Source organism: Rutidosis leptorrhynchoides, chromosome 11, assembly GCF_046630445.1.
Source record: "Rutidosis leptorrhynchoides isolate AG116_Rl617_1_P2 chromosome 11, CSIRO_AGI_Rlap_v1, whole genome shotgun sequence".
NCBI lineage: Eukaryota > Viridiplantae > Streptophyta > Magnoliopsida > Asterales > Asteraceae > Rutidosis > Rutidosis leptorrhynchoides.
The window spans coordinates 226,415,051-226,430,414 of NC_092343.1; positions in this window are offsets into that span (position 1 = coordinate 226,415,051).

A 15,364-nucleotide genomic window follows, 5' to 3' on the forward strand; every position below is an offset into this window, starting at 1 on the left:
GAACATGTGTTTAGTTGATTTTAAAAATCAAGTTAGAAGGATTAACTTTTATTTGCGAACAAGTTTAGAATTAACTAAACTATGTTCTAGTGATTGCAAGTTTAAACCTTCGAATAAGATAGCTTTATATGTATGAATTGAATGATGTTATGAACATCATTACTACCTCAAGTTCCTTGGATAAACCTACTGGAAATGAGAAAAATAGATCTAGCTTCAAAGGATCCTTGGATGGCTTGAAAGTTCTTGAAGCAGAATCAAGACACGAAAACAATTTCAAGTAAGATTTCCACTCGAAATAAGATTGTTATAGTTATAGAAATTAAATTAAAGTTTGAATATGATTATTACCTTGTATTAGAAAGATAACCTACTGTAAGTAACAAAGGTTTCTTGATCTTGGATGATTACTTGGAATGGATTTAGAAAACTTGGAAGTAAACTTGCAATCTTAGAAGTATTCTTGATTTTATGAAACTAGAACTTTTGGAATTTATGAAGAACACTTAGAACTTGAAGATAAAACTTGAGAGAGATCAATTAGATGAAGAAAATTGAAGAATGAAAGTGTTTGTAGGTTGATGTGTCAAGACGTAACCTTTATAATGTAGACAATATGCTTAATAATTAACACATAATACAGGCAACTAAAACCCGATCATGTAGTAACTAGCAAGTAAATTGACCAGTTCGATCCACAGGGAGAAGTTTGTTTAAATGATTTTACCACGATTAATTATTCTAAAAAGGGGGTTTATATTTGAAGTTGTGTTTTTGTTTAACGAAACAGTAAATAAATATAATGAATGACAATAACGAGAATGCGGTGTTTACTTCTATGCTTGATAGATGACAGGGATTGTTCTTTTATAATTAAAACCGTTATGCGATAGTTACAATAGAGTAGTTTATATCAATTTCACAATATCTATAAACTTAAGAACTATGTTTAATCAACAGGATTCTTTCTTGGTTAAATTCACATAAAACCTAGTTTACTAAGATCACTCTAAGTAAACTACATGATTGTAAAACCTAAATATCATCCAATTACCATCCTATATTCACATATAGGTGTCTTAGATCACTAGGTGTTGAAGTACAAATTATAGCCTTTGATAAATTCACATAAATCAAGTCATAACTCGTATAATTGAACTAGAATATAAAGATAGTTACAACAATGGATTTCTTGAAAGAACATGGTGATTTAGATTGATTAACTAACTAGATTCAACCCGGTTAAACTCACGTGAAACCTTAATTACAACAATCACTTGAGGTAATTTCATAACTATGTTGCTTTGGAACTTATTCAATTACCGAATTAAACACATAACAAAATCACTTAAGTGTATGTATCTAATCGTCTAGATTACTAGATGTATTGAAGTATAGATTGTTTTCCTAGTTAACTCACATTAATAGGTTGCAATCTATATAATTGAAGTAATGATCTAAACATGCATAACAATGGTTCTTACGGTTGAACTAGATAATTAAATCAATCAAACATATGTATAACTAGCATAACATCAAAGTATAGAACAATCCCAAGCCATAAATCTTACATTGAAGCAAACACACAAGGCTTTTAGCCTAACATAATCATAGTAGAACTAATGAAACAGTAAATACAAGTTGAATTCATGTTAAAAAGATATAGAACAATAGTACCAATTGTGATAAACGATCCTAGCTTAATATTGATGTTGAAAGAGTGGAGATTAACTTGCAGCCTTCCTTGGACCTTGAAAATCGTCTTAAAACTGGGGGAGAACGTAGTAGTGAAGAGTCTCCCAAGTAAGTAACCATTTGCTTCATTAAATAGCCTAAAAAGTTAGGTATTTTGGCCAGAAAGTGACCAGATGCGCCGCATCTCTTTGGGATGCACCGCATCTCTTTATGTTTAGTAGATTCCAGCTCGATTCTGCACTCAGGACTGTCGGCAGGGGGTCAGATGCGCCGCATCTGGGACAGATGCGCCGCATCCATCTCAGATGCGCCGCATCTGTTGCTATTTTGGCCCAGAAGTCTTCATGCTCCTCATCTGAAACTGTCGGGAGTTATTTGGTGTAAAGATGCGCCGTATCTAAGAGAGATGCGCCGCATTTGGACCTGTTTCAGTGGTTTCGGGCTGTTTTACGCATTCGATCTTCGTTTTAACTCTGTTTTCGCTGTTGGTCTTCATTTATTCATTCACAATGGACTTTTTACAAATGTACATGAATTACAATACATACGTATAACAATTACATACAAATGGAACAACATTGGATCGAAATAACGACAATAAACATGTATAATTTTGGCGTTATCAAAATCCCCACACTTAAACCTTGCTTGTCCTCAAGCAAGACTTACAAGAAATCGAAATTTACTACAGTAAACACACTTATTTAAATGAGAACACACATAAAAAAATGGGACTCACACTCTCTCGATATAATACACAAGACACACAAGTTATTTAGTAACACAATAACTCACGCTATATGGAAATCACACTCGGGTCACAATATATACACACTCACACTTATTTCACACACGAATTAAACTCACGCGTTTTGAGTACACACACCTTTGGAGTACACACGCGAAATGAAATCACGCCAAAGTCGAAAGGTGGATTTTAAAGTCCACATTTCTTGAAAATTTGGATCCTTAGGGAAATTAGGACCTTTGCTAAAAACCTTTTATGTTTTGAAAATTATTCATGTTAGTTTTTACACTAATCAAGTTTTCCGGTTTTAACCTCAAAGTCCGGTTGAGGGTAACTGAAAACCGAAGCCTCAGTCGGCGCTTAGCAAGCTACTCGCCCCCATGATTGAAGTATCATGGAACTTGAAACCGGATGTCCTAAAAATTGTTTTACACAATATAGTTCATAAAATAGCATAAGTTTTAGAAGAAACTATATCATGTCCAAATATCATCGATGAACCATGAGTTTGCACACCTCAATTTATTATGGCATATGTATGTTAACCGCGGTCAACATAGATGCGGTTGATCTTTACGGAGATCATCCATCTGGGATTAGATTCATTAGTCTTAAAAGCTAATTTGCACTGTGCCCCCCCATTGTACGAGACAGATCCATCTCATGGTTAGGATAAGTCTGACCACCAAAAACCCTGTTTGATGCTGAGGTGAGGTGGATTTCCAGCCGATGATAGAGATGACTTTTCAAGATTTTTCGTCAACCTACAGCTGTTCTGGACTACGACTTCTAACATAAGTTAGCAAGTGTGTCATATTGGAAGACTTGACTTCCATCACAATCATTACATGGATGAGCATTGGATTAGATTGTTAGAACAACAAATTACTTGATGACTTTCATTTCATCCAGAATGTGGTATAGCATGATGATTATATCTTTTATATGACAAACTCAATCATTTGGTTGTTTCTTAATTTGTTTTGTGATAATAATTTCGGTGTATACACCTAGTTTTAAAATCTACAAATTTTAAACAAAATTTGAATTTATGAAGATAAAAGTTTAAAAATTTTCACCATTTTAAGCCTTTTTAACTAAAATCAAAAACCCGAAAGAATTTATAACTTCCTCCCCATACTTGAGTTCATGTATCGTCCTCGTTACATGAAATCAGAAAAATTTAAATTCAAGAGGGTCAAAGAGTGTAAGAGAGTTTATTACTTTCAAGGTTTAAAACCGAAGTTCACGGGATGATGGCGCTGAACTGAATGCCAGCATAAGAACATCATTCGCTTCTTGCAACCACAAAACAATCACCAATCAAGTATGTGCTGAACTTACTGCCAGTCTTTGTAAAAATGCAGCATATAGCACAATGCTCACCTGTAGCAATTCAAACAAAGGTACCATACGATTCACACAATAAATGGGGGTGTACTCCATGTACTAAAAACCCCACTTTCAATTATCTAAATTATTCAAATCACAATTATCCAAAATATTATCTAGTTATTACACACCAAACTTGAAAAGAAATTATTTTTTTATTAAATAAACCAACATCAACCAAACCTGTCACACATCAGGAAAAATTACGTCATCTTCAGAAAAATCCCCAAAATGAGTTACTTGGGCCAGCTCCACCTTCGCTTTGATTTCCCGCGTCGTCATCCTGAAATATTGAGGGGTTGTACCCCTGATAAGTTCCTTGAGCAGGGACGACCGCAGTGTCTTCAGTAGGCGGGTTAGGAGGAGGAGGATAAGGCGCAGGATATGGATCACCCATTCGAACCCAAGGATCGTATGCAGGCCAAGGAGAGGGGGTATAGTTAGCGGGATCTGTAGCGTATGACACTGCCTGTTCATGTATCCAATTAAGCTGATTTTGCTGCCCTGCTTGAGTATACCATGTTCGATCATTCCCATCATCAATGTAATGTTGCATCTCCCTGTTACCTGCATCGTAGTGATCAATTACTTTTGGGTGTTTTGATCACTATGGAGTCGCATATCTGAAAACTGGCGCGCCATGTAAGCCTCCCAATCATTTCCCGGACCCGAACTACTTCCAACATTCGGCTGTGGATCTGGTTGCTGTTGGGGTTATTCTGGTTGCCTATTCACTGGATCCTCATACCTAGTTAGAAGGCTGTTTGACCCCCTCATCAAAATGTTCGGCCTTGTATAACTCACTCTATCAAAGGCAATCATATGTTTCTCCTCTAACCCACTTGTGTTGATTCGAAAATGATTGGCAATCCTGGTTACAAAATGGCCGCCCATGATTGGTGTAATCTTTTTCCTTTCTTCGAGGAGGAAAGTGAGAATCATTCGCGGGATATGAACATGGGAGTGATCCATTATTGCTTGAATGTACCATATATCCAAGTTGGTGACTTTTTCACTACTGTCTTTTCGACAGTTTATGGTACTTGAAATGAATCGTTGGACGCATCGGTGCTCGTAGGTACGTAGCATGCTACAAGTCTGCTTGCTTGCACTATATGCGGTATTGCTCATGTCCACCCATGCTTCTGAATGATTAAAAGAAGAAACATAGTATATACACTGATTAAAGTAATTTTGCATCAGTTGATGTGGCAACCCTTCATAAATATCCAACGCCTTCACAAATTGCAGCAGCGTTAATGTCCTGTATTGCCCTCCAAGACGAAATCTCATAAATGTACCCGATGTTGGTGACGTGTAATCAACCCTAAGTGAACCAACGAATTCTTTGACTAAAAGTGGATACACTTTTTCTTGCATTCTGAACAGGTTTTCCCAAGCATATATTCGATGGCCGTGATACGTTACTCGGAAAAGGTTGCGAAAATTTTGATATTCGCCGGCTTCCTCTAATGGTGTCCAATCGATATATTTCCCCGGATATACATCTTTGCGAAGAAGTGCCTTCATCCGTTCATGGTATTCCGGATGCCTCAAAACTGCATTGATCCATGGATCCGGAGTGGTTAATCCACGGACATTTAACTGCCGGTTATCAATATCCATTTCTTCCTCTTCAGCAGCATGTTCTTCTTCACTTGTATCCTCATCTACAATTGCTGGGGCTTTTTGCTTCTTTGATTTTGGGTTTGATGATGATGCTCTAGTCAACAAAAACACAACAAAACCAAACAAACAAAATAACAAACCAAGTCGATTAGCGTTAAAGAATTTCAAAACATCTTTCATATTGTACCTAGCGAAAACCATGTGGATATGTTAAGTTCCAATTAAATCTCAATGTTTATGTTAACCAATATCTTAACATGGTATGAACTATTTTCACTCTTAGCAAACATGAACTAGTATGCCAATTGATTCAAATCACTTTACAAGTATAATCATACATAGCATGCTTCATTTCACCAAACACTTGCAATGTCATAACATATGGAACCATAGGCATTCATCAAAAAGCATGTTAAACAATATGCCTCAATGGTTTTCATACATTTAGAACATTAAATTCATCTCAAGTCAACAACTTCATCAAAATGCTTAATCATATAATACTTAACTTATATAATAATTACTTTCAAATCGAAATAACACCAAGTTAAGGTTCACATGTGTTTCCCATAAGTAATGATTTGCATAACTTCAACTTAGAACACTTACTAGTTAACAAAAGTCAAAATCCCTAATTCAAGAACCCTAAAATTCAATAATTTGTGTGTTCGTGTAATTCAACAAAGGTTCATGCGATTTTGTTAATGTATACTAGTAATCAAACTTCAAAATATCTCAATTGAATAATTTAATGGCCAAAAGTCCGAAACCCCTAAATTCATGAAGAACCCTAATTTCCAAAGTAAAGATTTAAGCAAATAATCGTGAAATTAGAGCATGAATAAGGATTAGTAGCAACAATTTAAGCATATAATGACCAAAACATGAACATTCAAACATCCTCACACTAAGAACAAGCTAAATCTGATTTTTAGAGTGAAGAACACAAGAATCATGAAGTGTTTAGGATTAATCTTACCTTTATCATGTTGATATTCGGATTTGATGCTCAAAGATGGGATTAATCGGTTCAATTAGTGAGTAGAGATTGAAATTTTGAGAGAGAATGAGATGGAATTCGGAGTAGTAGCTGAAAAAATGAGAAAAAATGATAAACTCCCGTATTTGTGCAAAAAAATTGGGCAGAATCCAACATACAGACACAGATGCGGCGCATCTGTAGCAGATGCGGCGCATCTGGCTCAGATGCGGCGCATCTGAAGCAGATGCGGTGCATCAGATGATCCAAATGCGGCGCATGACCCTTTCTCGGCGCATTCAAAGTTCACGGGATTTTTCTTGTCTGCAGATGCGGCGCATCCATCACAGATGCGGCGCATCTGCACCTGTTGCACCAGCTTTTGACGTTTTTTCGCGTTTTAAACATTTTGGAAGGTCCCTAAACAACTTGGTTCGTATAATAACTTAGAAATCACTCAAAACACTCAAATATATTAAAATACGTACACGAGTGGGACTATATACATGTTGTGAAGTTTAACGAGTCGTTCACGCGACTCCGTCCCAAGCTAATTAGCATGGGGGAATAGGGTGATGTCATCTCGAACCGTGGTGTCCACTCCATCAAAATAGAGTTTCAAGCGATGACCATTCAACTTGAAGGTATTTCCGTTTCCAAACAACTCAACATATCCTGATGGGAATGCTTGTTTCACCAAATAAGGTCCCGTCCATCGGGACTTCAACTTTCCGGGAGAAAATTTAAACTGTGAGTTAAAAACCAAAACCTTATCACCGGTTTTAAATTCTTTCACTTCTTTCAATCGGGCATCATGCCACCTTTTCGTTTTCTCCTTATACGAGCTCGAATTCTCGTACGCTTCTAACCTCAACTCTTCCAATTCATGCAATTGCATGAATCGGTTTTCACCAGCCTTTTCCATGTCTAAATTACAAAGTTTTAATGCCCAGTATGCTCTATGTTCCACTTCAACCGGAAGATGGCATGCTTTACCGTATACAAGTCTAAATGGTGTGGTACCGATTGGTGTTTTAAAAGCAGTCCTAAAGGCCCACAACGCATCATCCAACTTGCGTTGCCAAATCTTAGGGTTGTTATCAACTGTCTTCTCAAATATGCGTTTCAAGGCACGATTTGTGTTCTCCACTTGACCACTCGTTTGCGGGTGGTACGGAGTAGAGAAACGATGAGTTACGCCATACTTCTTCAACACCTTTTCAAGAAGGTTGTTGGCAAAATGAGTTCCTCGATCGGATATGAGGGCTTTTGGGATTCCAAAGCGCGAGAAGAGATTTTTCAAGAAGTTCACCACCACCCTAGCATCATTCATAGGTAAGGCTTTTGCTTCAGCCCACTTAGATACATAGTCAACGGCTACTAGGATGTATTTGCACTTATGGGAACTTGGAAATGGTCCCATGAAATCGATTCCCTAAATATCAAAGATTTCACAAACTTGGATGCCGGTTTGAGGCATCTCATCCTTTTTCGTGATGTTACCCGTTCGTTGGCATGCATTGCAAGTCCGAACAAAATTATGGGCATCTTTAAAGATCGTGTGCCAATAAAAGCCCGAGTCAAGGATTTTTCTTGCGGTGTGGTTTGGTCCGAAATGACCGTCGGTGGGCCCTTGATGGCAATGCTCGAGAATTTGTTGAGCCTCTTTTCCATACACACAACGGCGAATCATTTGATCTGCACCCACACGGAATAGGTCGGGATGTTCCTAGAAATAGGACTTCAAATCCGCAAAGAATTTCTTCTTTTGTTGATAAGAAAGTCCTTTTTGAAGAATGCTTGAAGCAAGATAGTTTGCAAAATGGGCAAACCATGGGATTTCAGATTCCTTGTCAACCCTCATTAGAGATTCGTCCGGAAATGTGTCCTTGATGATTGTATCATCGAGTTTATCTAATTTGGGGTTTTCAAGTCGGGATAAATGATCGGCGGCTAGATTCTCAGCTCCTTTCTTATCACGTATCTCAATGTCAAACTCTTGAAGTAGAGGAACCCAACGTATGAGATGATGTTTTGCATCTAGTTTCGAGAATAAGTACCTAAGAGCCGAATGATCCTTGTAAACAATGGTTTTGGACAACACCAAATATGACCGAAATTTATCAAACGCATAAACAACCGCTAGGAGCTCTTTTTCCGTGGTGGTGTAATTAATTTGAGCCCCCGTTAGCATTTTGCTTGCATAATAAATTGGAAGAAAATGATTAACGGGTCGTTGTCCTAAGACAGCACCTAAGGCATAGTCGCTTGCGTCAAACATTAGCTCAAATGGCATACTCCAATCCGGAGATACGATAATGGGAGCTTGTGTGAGTTTTGAATTTAGAATCGAGAATGCATTTTCGCAATTAGAATCAAAGTCAAATGGAGCATCCTTTTCAAGAAGCTTGGTCAATGGGCGGGCGATTTTAGAAAAATCTTTGATAAATCGCCTATAGAATCCCGCGTGACCAAGAAAGCTTCTAATTGCCTTGACATTCGTTGGTATAGGTAGCTTAGAGATAACTTCAATTTTAGCTTTATCTACCTCTATTCCCGCACGAGATATTTTGTGACCAAGTACAATGCCCTCCTTCACCATGAAGTGGCATTTTTCCCAATTCAGGACCAAATTTGCTTTGTCACATCGGATAAGCATACGTTCAAGGTTAAAAAGACATGATTCAAAGGAGTCTCCAAACACGGAAAAGTCATCCATGAAGACTTCCATACAATCCTCTACCATATCATCAAAAATTGCCATCATGCACCTTTGAAAGGTTCCGGGTGCATTGCATAAACCAAATGGCATGCGGCGATAGGCAAAGGTCCCAAAAGGACAAGTGAATGTGGTCTTTTCTTGGTCGTTGGGATCAATTGGAATTTGGAAGTAACCAGAGAAACCATCTAGAAAGCAATAGTATTCTTTCCCCGCTAATCGTTCAATCATTTGATCAATAAATGGTAACGGGAAATGATCTTTTCTAGTGGCATCATTGAGACGCCTGTAATCAATACAGACTCTCCAGCCGGTAACCGTTCTAGTTGGAACGAGTTCATCTTTTTCATTTACAATAACAGTTGTACCCCCTTTTTGGGTACTACTTGTACTGGACTAACCCAAGAACTATCGGAGATGGGGTAGATTAACCCGGCGTCAAGAAGCTTGACTACCTCCTTTTTAACAACCTCTTTCATGTTGGGATTTAGCCTGCGTTGTCTTTGTACTACTGGTTTGAAGTCATTTTCAAGGAGAATTTTATGTGTACAATAAGACGGGTTTATCCCTGGAATGTCGGTCGTTTTCCAGGCTATAGCCTTTTTGTGGGTTTTCAAAACAGAGATTAACCTTTTCTTCTCGTTACAGGAAAGATGTGAAGCAATAATTACTGGCAATTGAGATGTACCTTCGAGGTAAGCATACTCCAAGTGTTTGGGTAGCTCCTTAAGCTCTAGTACGGGTGGTTCTTCCAAGGAATTCTTTATTCGGAATCTATCTTTATTTCCGATATCTTCAAATGATTCTTCTTCCTTAGGAAACTCTTCTTTCATGGTCTCATCATCCGTGACCGCTTTCATCAACTCATCAAAATCCTCATCAATATTGAAATATTGATTTTCACTCACCGGGGCAAACCCCGAGGTATCAATTTCAAGTAGCCCCTGTAATTCATTCTCAACACAAAAGTTTATAACATCAATTTGAAAACAAGAGTCATCGGTGGAAGTGGGTCTTTTCATGGCTTTGTCAATATTACAAAATATTCTCTCGTCTCCCACACCTAGACTTAATTGTTCTTTTTGGACATTAATGATAGCATCTGCAGTGTTAAGGAAAGGACGTCCTAAAATGATAGGAACTTTTCTGTCCTCTTGCATTTCTAGAATAACAAAGTCGCCGGGAAAGACAAGTGAGCCAACTTTTACAAGAATATCCTCGGCTATACCTATGGGAGTATCAAATGATTGGTTTGCTAATCGAATACCCATCCGGGTTGGTTTCAAATCTCCTAAGTCAAGTTTCAAGTATAACGAGTAAGGCATTAGGTTAACACTTGCACCTAGGTCGGCTAGTGCATCATACACTACCGAATCACCCATCATACATGGTATGATAAAACTACCCGGATCTCCCAATTTTGGAGGTACATTTTGCTTTTTCAAGATGGCTGAACACTCCTCATGGAGGAATGTGGCAGATACTTCTTGGTATTTTCCTTTCGAGGATATGAGATCTTTCAAAAACTTCCCGTAATGGGGCATACCCTTAAGAACCTCTGCGAGTGGCATGTTAATGCTGATTTGCTTGATCATATCCGCAAATTTCTGATATTGGCTCGCGAGTCTGTCTTTCTTCAACGCTTTTGGGTATGGAATAGGTGCCTTGTACACCTTCACTGGTGGTTCTTCACTTTTCTTCGATATGACCTCCGGTGGATCACCTTTCTCTTGCTCTTTTTCAATATGCTCATCTATATCAGCAGGCTCCTGCAAAACAGAAGGAGACAAGGGAACTTCCGGGGACTTAAGGGTCTCTGGGTTAGTAGTTAAACCGCTTCTAGTGGTTATAGCATTTACATGCTCATTCCTTGTTTGATTGTTACTAGGATTCACTTGAGTATTTGAGGGGAGAGCACCAGGTGGTCTCTCTGCTAGTAACTATGAGATCCTTCCAACATCCCTTTCTAAGTTTTGAATCGTAGCTTGTTGATTGCGAATTTGCTGAGTTTGAATTTCTGCATTTTGTTCGTGTTTAACCATAAAATCTCTCAACAGATCTTCTAAACCGGATTTATTCTCAGGTTGTTGTTGTATAAGTGCTTGTGGTTGTGCTTGTGGTTGATTGTGTTGGAAATTATTTTGGTAATTTCGTGGCGGTTGATTACGATTGTTTAGATGATTGTAACCCGGTGGTGTATTTCTTTGATTTTGATTCTGGAAATTTCGGTTATTTTAGTAACCTGAATTCCCTCCGTGGTAGTTGTTGTTTGAACTTGAAGGTCCTCCTAATTGATAACTGTTGACAGGAGGATATTTCCGGTTATTTGCTTCAACCGCCGGAAAGTCGTCAAAATTCATCTCACCTTTTCGCATGTAACCTAGGAAATTTGCTTGCTCTTCCATCGTCGTTTGGTCGCAATCTCGTGTGAGATGGGGACCTTGGCACAACTCGCACCCTACCCTGATAGCGTGCATTTCTTTGGTTACCTTCTCGATTTGCCTTGCTTGATTTGCCAATTGAACTTTTAATGCAGCGATTTCATCGTTGCTTTCGACATTAGCAACTGTTGACGATCTAGAGAATTCCATCTCCTGATGCCAATTATGAGAATGGGCTGCTATATCGGCAATTATCGTGTGAGCGTCTTCGGGCATTTTTTTCATGATTGATCCTCCTGCTGCAACATCTATATCCTTCCGGGTAGCCACATTGACTCCTTTATAGAAAATTTGGACTTTTTGGAATGTATTCAACCCGTGTTGAGGACATACCCTAAGCATTTTATTAAATCGGGTCCAAGCTTCATAAAGAGTCTCGTTAGACTTTTGCTTGAAGTGATTTATGTCACTTTGCAATTTTGCTGCTTTCGAAGCGGGGAAGAATTCTGACAAAAATTTGTCCATCATATCATTCCAGTTTTCAATATAACCTTCCGGTAATGAGTCAAGCCAATCTCTTGCATCATCCTTTAGGGACCATGGAAAGATTTTTAGACATGCAACTTCATCGGAGACATCTTTGATTTTGAAAAGCTTGCAAATGCTTACAAACTTACGAAGATGCTCGTTAGCATCCTCATTTGGGGCTCCACCGAATTGACATGTATTAGTCACCATGTGGAGAAATTGCCCCTTTATTTCAAAACCATCAGTCATCGTAGGTTGAACAATTACGTGGCCCTATCCTGTCCTTGTTGCCTTCATCAAAGCATCCATCGTTTGATTTGTAGCAGTCATCTCTTCCTCTTTTTTAATGACTGGCTCGATGATTGGTTGAACAATTGGTTCAGAGTTAGAATCTAAAGAAAGTGATTCTAAACCTTGAGCAAGAGATTCTACTTCTTGAGCTCTTAAGCGTTCGTGAAGTTCTCTTTCAGGTTCAGGATATGAAGGAATTAAATTAGAGTTGGAAGAACGTAGATTCATGCACTAATGCCTATCCTACAATCACAACACTACAAACAAACCAATAGCAAGAATACAAGCTTACAATAAAAAGTAACTTTTCTAGGAATTGAATTCCTACAAAAGGATCGAATAATTCAAAGTTTATTAAAATCTTTTAACAAAACCGCTCCCCGGCAGCGGCCCCAAAAATTTGATGTGTCAAGACGTAACCTTTAAAATGTAGACAATATGCTTAATAATTAACACATAATACAGGCAACTAAAACCCGATCATGTAGTAACTAGCAAGTAAATTGACCAGTTCGATCCACAGGGAGAAGTTTGTTTAAATGATTTTACCACGATTAATTATTCTAAAAAGGGGGTTTATATTTGAAGTTGTGTTTTTGTTTAACGAAACAGTAAATATATATAATGAATGACAATAACGAGAATGCGGTGTTTACTTCTATGCTTGATAGATGACAGGGATTGTTCTTTTATAATTAAAATCGTTATGCGATAGTTACAATAGAGTAGTTATATCAATTTCACAATATCTATAAACTTAAGAACTATGTTTAATCAACAGGATTCTTTCTTGGTTAAATTCACATAAAACCTAGTTTACTAAGATCACTCTAAGTAAACTACATGATTGTAAAACCTAAATATCATCCAATTACCATCCTATATTCACATATAGGTGTCTTAGATCACTAGGTGTTGAAGTACAAATTATAGCCTTTGATAAATTCACATAAATCAAGTCATAACTCGTATAATTGAACTAGAATATAAAGATAGTTACAACAATGGATTTCTTGAAAGAACATGGTGATTTAGATTGATTAACTAACTAGATTCAACCAGGTTAAACTCACGTGAAACCTTAATTACAACAATCACTTGAGGTAATTTCATAACTATGTTGCTTTGGAACTTATTCAATTACCGAATTAAACACATAACAAAATCACTTAAGTGTATGTATCTAATCGTCTAGATTACTAGATGTATTGAAGTATAGATAGTTTTCCTAGTTAACTCACATTAATAGGTTGCAATCTATATAATTGAAGTAATGATCTAAACATGCATAACAATGATTCTTACGGTTGAACTAGATAATTAAATCAATCAAACATATGTATAACTAGCATAACATCAAAGTATAGAACAATCCCAAGCCATAAATCTTACATTGAAGCAAACACACAAGGCTTTTAGCCTAACATAATCATAGTAGAACTAATGAAACAGTAAATACAAGTTGAATTCATGTTAAAAAGATATAGAACAATAGTACCAATTGTGATAAATGATCCTAGCTTAATATTGATATTGAAAGAGTGGAGATTAACTTGCAGCCTTCCTTGGACCTTGAAAATCATCTTAAAACTGGGGGAGAACGTAGTAGTGAAGAGTCTCCCAAGTAAGTAACCATTTGCTTCATTAAATAGCCTAAAAAGTTAGGTATTTTGGCCAGAAAGTGACCAGATGCGCCGCATCTCTTTGGGATGCGCCGCATCTCTTTATGTTTAGTAGATTTCAGCTCGATTCTGCACTCAGGACTGTCGGAAGGGGGTCAGATGCGCCGCATCTGGGACAGATGCGCCGCATCTGGGACAGATGCGCCGCATCCATCTCAGATGCGCCGCATTTGTTGCTATTTTGGCCCAGAAGTCTTCATGCTCCGCATCTGAAACTGTCGGGAGTTATTTGGTGTAAAGATGCGCCGCATCTAAGAGAGATGCGCCGCATTTGGACCTGTTTCAGTGGTTTCGGGCTGTTTTACGCATTCGATCTTCGTTTTAACTCTGTTTTCGCTGTTGGTCTTCATTTATTCATTCACAATGGACTTTTTACAAATGTACATGAATTACAATACATACGTATAACAATTACATACAAATGGAACAACATTGGATCGAAATAACGACAATAAACATGTATAATTTAGGTGTTTTTGGTCATTGGTGTATGGATTAGATATAAAGGATATGTAATTTTGTTTTCATGTAAATAAGTCATGAATGATTACTCATATTTTTGTAATTTTATGAGATATTTCACGCTAGTTGAAAAATGATGGTTCCCACATGTGTTAGGTGACTCACATGGGCTGCTAAGAGCTGATCATTGGAGTGTATATACCAATAGTACATACATCTAAAAGCTGTGTATTATACGAGTACGAATACGGGTGCATACGAGTAGAATTGTTGATGAAACTGAACGAGGATGTAATTGTAAGCATTTTTGTTAAGTAGAAGTATTTTGATAAGTGTCTTGAAGTCTTTCAAAAGTGTATGAATACATATTAAAACACTACATGTATATACATTTTAACTGAGTCGTTAAGTCATCGTTAGTCGTTACATGTAAATGTTGTTTTGAAACCTTTAGGTTAACGATCTTGTTGAATGTTGGTAACCCATTGTTTATTATAACAAATGAGATGTTAAATTGTTACATTATCATGATATTATGATATATAATATATCTTAGTATGATATATATACAGTTAAATGTCGTTACAACGATAATCGTTACATATATGTCTCGTTTCGAAATCATTAAGTTAGTAGTCTTATTTTTACATATGTATTTCATTGTTAATACACTTAATAATATATTTACTTAACATTTAACATAATTAACCAAGTGTATCAATATCTTAATATGATTCATATGTACCTAGTAAGACGTTATAACGATAATCGTTATATATATCGTTTTCGAGTTTCTTAAATTAATAGTCTCATTTTTATGTATATAACTCACTGTTAAAATACCTAATGAGATACATA